The sequence below is a fragment of the Meles meles genome, chromosome 4, assembly GCF_922984935.1.
Source record: "Meles meles chromosome 4, mMelMel3.1 paternal haplotype, whole genome shotgun sequence".
Taxonomy (NCBI): domain Eukaryota; kingdom Metazoa; phylum Chordata; class Mammalia; order Carnivora; family Mustelidae; genus Meles; species Meles meles.
The window spans coordinates 59,399,301-59,405,428 of NC_060069.1; the positions used below are offsets into that span (position 1 = coordinate 59,399,301).

Sequence of the window (6,128 nt, forward strand, 5' to 3'; positions counted from 1 at the left end):
TTATCCATTCTCTAAACAACCCCTGATCCAAATAATTTTGTCTGAAAGTAGGGGTGCATTTGTTATCACCATAGCTGTACATTCAGAACAAAGAGTAAAGTTACCCAATGAATATGAATTAATAAACGTTAATACTGACTAATCAGAATACTGGGCTAAAGAAATATCCTAACTAAACAAATGAATTGCCTTGCCCAGTTAACCAAAATCTTCAATTACCTTTCTCAAAGATCAATCTTTTGTCCTTCGCCAGGGCTCTTAACCTTTTCTGTATCGTGGACCTCTTTCACAAAGCTCTGGGCTGAACTGTTCCCCCCTAAAATTCCTATGTTGAAGTCTTAACTCCTAGTATCTTAGAACATGACTCTATTTAGAGATAAGGTCTTAATTTAAAGAGGCAATTAAATTAAAATGAGATAGTTAGGATGGCCCCTAACCCACTAAGACTGGTGTTTTGGCATGAAGAGGACATTTGGACACAGATACACAGAGGAAAGACCATGCGAAGACACAGGGAGAAGAGAGTGCTTATAAGCCAAGGATAAAGACCTCCAAAGAAAAGGACTCTGCCAACACTTTGATACTAGATTTCTTGCTTCCAGAATAGAGAGAAAATTAATTTCTGTTATTTAAGCTACACAGTCTGTGGTACTTTGTTACAGCAGCCCTAGCAAACAAATACAGACACATCAGGACACTTATGACTCCCTTCTTAGAATGTTTTAAAATAGATCACAGGGGCACTTGGGTGGCTCAGTGGGTTAAAGCCTCTGCCTTCAGCTCAGGTCATGATCCCAGGGTCCTGCGATCGAGCCCCAAGTCACGCTCTCTGCTTGGCAGGGAGCCTGCTTTCCTTCCTCTCTCTGCCTGTCTCTCTGCCTACTTGTGATCTCTGTCTGTCAAATAAATTAAAAAAAAAAAAAAAATCTTTAAAATAGATGACAAAAGAAACTAATTATAATAAAATATAGTTCTACCTGTGGACTACTTAGGGAGGCCAGGGACCCCATATCTGGAATCCCTCCCTTAATTTATCCTTTCATAGGTAATCTGCTCCATCCCTACAGCCTCAACTTCTACTAAAATTCCAATCTCAGGGCACCTGGGTGGCTCAGTGGGTTGGGCCTCTGCCTTCAGCTCAGGTCATGATCTCAAGGTCCTGGGATCGAGCCCCACATCAGGCTCTCCACTCAGCAGCAAGCCTGCTTCCCCTCTCTCTCTGCCTGCCTCTCTGCCTACTTGTGATCTCTCTGTCAAATAAATAAATAAAATCTTTTTAAAATAAATAATAAATAAATAAAATAAAATTCCAATCTCAAATCTCTCAAGCCCTCACCTTCATCTAGATCCATATCTCAAACTTTCCAATTTTAGTATATGTGCTGCCGAAGCAAGCACCCATATCTCAAACTTTTTAAAAAAATGTTACAAATAAGATTTTTTGTTACCATTAAATGTCCAAATTTTAAACAGATTCTTGGACTGGTAGCTCATATTCAGCCAACTTCATCAGGGGAACCTGCATGGTGCAGAGGGTTAAGTATCAGGCTCTTGGTTTCTGCTCAGGTTGTGGTGGAGTCCCCCATGCCCCCACGCCACCCCTGCTCCATGTTGAGTGGGAAGTTGCTTAAGACTCTCTCTGGAGGCGCCTGTGTGGCTCAGTGGATTAAGCCGCTGCCTTTGGCTCAGGTCATGATCTCAGGGTCCTGGGATCAAGCCCCACATCGGGCTCTCTGCTCCGCAGGGAGCCTGCTTCCTCTTCTCTCTCTGCTTGCCTCTTTGCCTACTTGTGATCTCTCTCTCTGTCAAATAAATGAATAAAATCTTAAAAAAAAAAAAAAAAAAACTCTCTCTGCCCTACCCTACACCACTCCCCTCTGCAAAGCGCACACACTCTCTCTCAAATAAATAAATCTTTAAAAAATAAACAGTAAAAATAAATGCAAGTTCGTCATTCTGTAGATCAGCAAGGCTCACTTCAAAAACATGATCCTTAGGCCTTCAGATGCGATTTTGGCTCCATTAAGTTCTCTTGACTAGTGTTTCTCCCGTACTTCTTAACACTGAACATAGGTGGTACTTCACATCATACCAATTTTTCTCAGAAAACAGATCAACTGCTTTCTTCTTGGGTCCCCTTCTAGCCCCTTTACTAAAGCACTTGTTCTTACCAACTGCCGTGGTGCTACTCAGAGAGCCAAAAGGTCGCATCTCAAACTTCTCAGTGTACAACATCAATTCCTCCTGATGTCCCACTGGTACCTCAAATTCAACATATCTGAAGCACTGTCTTCTGTTCCCCATCCTACCTAACCTAGTCTCAGCCATGCTATCATAATTTGTGGCCTAGTCAGCAGAGGCAAAACACTGAGAACTGTGAATGTCTTCACATTTTTCATACCCCTCAACAAGTTTTGCAAAACATTTCTGCTAAATATTTCTCAATTACCTTCTTCTTTACTACCATTGCGACTGTCTTAGGTCAAGCTCTTCTTTTAAAAAATTTGAGAGTGCAAGTGCATGGATGACAGACAGACAGACACACACACACACGCACGCACGCACACACACACACACACACACACACACACACGGGGGAGGGACAGAGAGAGAGGGAGAGAATCTCAAGCAGACTCCCTGAAGGCACAGAGTCCAAGGTGGGGCTTGATACAATGATCCCAGGATCATGACCTGAGCAGAAACCAAGAGCTGGATGCTCAACCAACTAAGCCACCTGAATCAAACTTTATCTCAACAGGGAATTAGTACAATTCCCTTTACGTACTGTTTCCCATCTCTTCACCTTCTCCATCCCCAATCAATCTGCTGCACTGTTATCTTTCAAAATTTTAACTTTGAACATATGGGTACATAAATCCTTTAATGAAAACAGAGCATCACTCAGTGGTTTCCCATCATCTACAAAATAAAATTCAAATCATTCCACCAAGTTCATATTCAAGGCTTAGCAAAATCTGACAGTAGTCCTGTATCCCACTTCACATACTAGCATTACCACCATGTGCGCTCACTAAGCTAACCTTTGCATATGTGGTCCTTCTCTACTCTTCTTCCACCATCCCCATAACCTCTCTTGTGAAGTTCTGTGACTTCCCCACACTGAGTTAGTAACTTTCTTGTCTGTTCTACCTTTGTAACTTCTACATATTGTCATTACTGAACACACTATGTTGAATTAGTTACCCTTTCTCATCATGTCACCCAATTCTCATCATATGGTATAAAAGATAAGATGCACCATTATTTCATACATTACAAAGAAAAAAAGCATGCTGCCAATTAAACTCTGCCAAACCATCAAGAAATGTTCCATGTTAATTAGACTGGAATTAAATTTTTTTTTAATTTTAAATATGTAAAGTAGAAAAACCCACAAAAGGAGAGAGAAATATTCCAACTTCAGCTCTTTAAATTTGGGGGGGTATACAACTAAAAACAGATAAAATATGGTGTCTATTTATTTGACTGACTCACCTATAAGGCTAAGCGTCTTGGTAGAGGCTATACCTGCCTGGCACATAATGAGCACTCAAAAACTGTTTTTTTAATGAAATGATAAATCTAACAAATCTATTATGCTCCTGTCCTAATTAGATGACAAACTATTTTGGGGGCGGGGGGCAAACTAGACAGAGTAGAATTTTAATCTGAGTGATACTCCTGATTCTTGGAATTTTACATCTGCCTATTTTCCTTTTTCAAAGGATGGGAAATAGATCTATTTCCTGTATCTTGTTTTGTTAAAAACTAAGTGCCAACAAACCCAAAAGAGGAGAATGGCAAAGGGAGATAGGGGACTTAAACCATAACCATGGAGGTCTGGATATTTAAAAACTGGGATACAATTTCTAACAGAAAAAATCCGCTGGATCCCTCTGCCTCAAAAAACACTGTTTTCACTTTTCTGAGGATATTGATGTTTTTCCACAGAGTAAATGGCTTTCAAATTTAGAGGTGTGGTGATTTTTCTGGGAAAACATGAAGCAATGGTGGCAATTTTCTAACCTGGTTTTAAAACATTCCAATATGATACTGAAGGCAAATGACTTTGGAAGAAGCATTTTATTTATTTTTTGTTTGTGTGTTTGGAAAAGGATGCCCCAACTCCTGGGGATGATGGTCTTGAGAAAATTTTAAAGATTAGATATTTGGGGGTGAGAGAGTGCAGGAATGATGAAACACAATTTATCAAAAGTGGACTGCTTATTTTTATAATGTGAGTTTGAAGAAAAGAAGAACCATGAAAAATAGTCACAGGGGCAATGAGTAGGCCCAGAAATCAGTTAAAAGTATGGAAATCTGCATTTCCATATTTTTTCCAAAGTATGAATTATGCATTATACCCAAGCTAAAGATCAATGTCAGATCTAGTCAGAAAACATTATTAGAATAAGATAGCTATAAATTTTAAAATTTAAAATGCTAAGATCTTTTAAATAAGCAAGTTAAAAATACAGACTACTGGGGGTCTGGGTGGCTCAGTTGGTTAAGCCTCTGCCTTCAGCTCAGGTCATGATCTCAGGGTCCTAGGATTGGGCCCCGCGTCAGGTTCTCTGCTCAGCGGGGAGCCTGCTTCTCCCTCTCTCTCTGCCTGCCTCTCTACCTACTTGTGATTTCTCTATTGAATAAATGAATAAAATATTTTTAAAAAATACAGGTTACTAAATTAATTACACAAAACCTGGGCAGGAGGTTTGGTTTTTTTTCACAGTATACCCTTCGCAAAGGGTGACCTACTACAAATACCAGCCATACCCGGGTAACTGCAACACAAAATCATACACTTATTTTTGTGAGTTTGAAGTATTTTATATATGAAATAGGCTTTAAAACATATTCCTCTCCATAAGCCAATGAGACAGAGGGCGTTTATTCTGAAGACCTAAAACATACATGAATATGCTGTGGCTATATAACTGAAAAATGACCTACGGAGAAACAACCAAAGAAATTTTTTTAAATAGGAAAGAGTTTTATTGAAATGCCTTTTTCTTCATTCCAGAGATTCTTGTTCACCACTTATTTGGAAGTTAAGAAACTCTGGGCCAGTTACTTTACCTTTTCCATACCTTATTTTCTTATTCCATTATATGAGAATAGCAGTATCATTTCCTAGGGCTACTGCAGACTGATGTTATTATTCCATTCTATGGGGATAGCAGTATCATCTCCTATGGCTGCTGCAGATTGAGTTAATGCACATATTAAACGCAACACATGAAAAGTCTCTGAGTACAAAGTAGGCACTCAAAAAATGCTACTAGCATTTATTAGTATCCATTTTTACCTCAGTCAAATTAAACAACGCCTTCTAAGGAAAAACTCATGAACAGCTTCTAGGTCTTTGGATCAGTGAACCTAAAGGTCAAAACAAAGTCAACATCCTCCAAGGGGCAAAGGCATAAAAACACCCAGTTTTTTGGTCAGGATGGCATCTTCAGATGGGAAAGAAGTAAACCATGAAGATCCACTGCCCTTTCTCCAAAACAAAAATGGGAAACTATTGACTCTCACATTTGAGAAATCAAAACCAAGAACATAAACGGGGAAGAAAGGGATGAGGATCAGCATATTACCGCAAAGAAACTCAAGCTACATTTCAAAAATTACTAAGAAAACCTCATTTCTATCCCTTACCTGTAAAATGCCATCTCTTCAGAAACAACAACCTTAATAGACACAATGACAAAAGCAACGCTCTAGATTTGTCTTGTTTTGCTCTAGATTTGTCTTGTTTTCTAAACTCAAACACAGCAAAAACCAGAATCATATACATCAGTGCTTCCTACCCATCTAGCAAGAATGAAAGCTGTGATTCAGTGCATTTCGAGTGGGGCTTGAGATACTGCATTTCCAAAAGGCTTGCAGGTGATGCGGACACTGCTGATCCATGGACCACACTTGGTGTAGCAAGTGTATCGTTATCTCACTGAACCTTCACAACCAACCCCTGGGTAGGAATTACCATTCCCAAAATGAGGAGCCTGAAGTTGGGAAAGGCTAAGTAACTTGCCGAACGTCAAAGGGCTCCATAAATGGTGAGACTGAAAGTACAAGCCAGGTCTGTGTAACTCCCAGGCCCGTGCTTATCTTTCCCCTACACCACA

At 39.7% G+C, this 6,128-nt stretch overlaps 1 protein-coding gene across 2 annotated transcripts in view; it reads right to left on the bottom strand.

Moving 5' to 3' along the window:
- The window catches only part of ACTL6A (actin like 6A), a 29,969-nt gene that overhangs the window by 23,029 nt on the left and 812 nt on the right, over positions 1-6,128 (bottom strand). Inside the window, exon 1 of one of the 2 annotated variants that reach the window (XM_046003444.1) lies at positions 5,091-5,150. The exons of the other annotated variant lie outside the window; for it this stretch is intronic. The gene's annotated coding sequence lies outside the window, so the exon portion shown is untranslated. Of the gene's footprint in view, positions 1-5,090; positions 5,151-6,128 lie in introns of those variants that run through there. 2 annotated transcript variants of the gene reach the window in all.